Below are 1512 nucleotides of genomic sequence, written 5' to 3'. Positions count from 1 at the left end.
TAAACTCCAATATTCGAAGCTGTTAGTTGTCTCCTTATATTTCGCTAGTTATTTTCATTTATTTAGGAATAGAAACCCCCCTTTTTATCATTTTTGCTTTTCAAGGAAGTAATTGACTGAACAATAGTAATAATAGATTGAAGTTAAGTCTAAACTATTTTCCTCGTGGGAACGATCCCAACCTCACTAGTTGGGTTATTTACTTGACACGACCGCTTTACTTCTTATTTGAGAAGTAAGTTTGAGCGTATCAATGCCCCATTGTTGGGTCCGTCGACTAGGCCTGTTCGACAGGCCCTTCCTAAAATGGTAGAGGTCTGATTTTAGAAAGTTCGGTAGCTATGGAGAGCTAATTAAATTATATATCTGTGGGTAGGTCATGGGATACCTATTCATTTTGTGCTAAGAGTTATGACCATTTGAAGTTGACCCAACTGCATTTCCCTTAACTGTATGCAAATTTTCCACCTACGGACCGTAGGTCCACCTATGGACTGTGCTGGTCATCCATAGCTCTTGTTAGAGAGTGGGTAAATGGGGGTCTCGATCGACGGTCACGGACTACGGACCGTTGTCTGACCTATGGACCGTCAGTCCGTCCGTCAATCAAGACTAAGCCAATTTTTCCCGGCTGAGTTTTTGGGAGTTTCTAATCCCATCGACGATTGTGATGGACAGACCATCGTCTTTCCTACGGATCACCGATGCCACCGTTGGTTGCACCTGCAGATTTTATGAAAAAATGGATTTTTTGTCTATTTTGGCTACGGGGTGTTACATTATCTCCCCCTTGGTAACATTCTTCCTCGAATGAAGACTAAACTAGCTGAAATAGAGGGAGAGAGCTGCAAACCCCACTATAAAACACTCAGAACTGAGTTTCTGACTGAATTGAGTTCCGAGTACATGCAAATACGCTGAAAATGCAAGTACAAACTGTAAGAACATGATTCTAAGACTGAATTTATGCATAAATGACTGGAAAATTGAAAAGGAACTATTATCTCAAGCTTGAGTGGAATCGGAAGGAAAGAGGTGAGAATACTTGGCTTTCATGGCTGCTTCTGCTTCCCAAGTAGCTCCCTCTACGGACTGACTCCTCCACAAATCCTTGACTGAAGCAACTTCTTTGTTTCTCAACCTTCTGACCTGATTGTCAAGAATCTCAACTGGTATATCCTCATAAGAAAGACTATCTTTCACCGCCACACTCTTCAATGGCACTATAGAGGTTGGGTCAATCACACACTTCTTCAAGAGTGAGATGTGGAAGGCTGGATGCACTACTTATGAGACGAGTAGGCTTTGAAGATGCTAGAGTGAGTTTCCTAGGTCTTCCAAGACCATTATGAGGAGTCCCCTACTTGTTAGTTGTCTCATAAATGACTTTAATGATTAATGTTCACTTGGTAAAAATATGTTGAATAGAAAGGTTCTTATCTAGGGTAGCTTTGAGGATCACGTAGGTGTACTTGAAGAGGGTGTATGGGCAGTCTCTTCATGTCTTACTTA

This window comes from Solanum pennellii, chromosome 7 (assembly GCF_001406875.1).
Source record: "Solanum pennellii chromosome 7, SPENNV200".
Classification (NCBI taxonomy): Eukaryota; Viridiplantae; Streptophyta; class Magnoliopsida; order Solanales; family Solanaceae; genus Solanum; species Solanum pennellii.
This window is presented reverse-complemented; position numbering follows the sequence as displayed.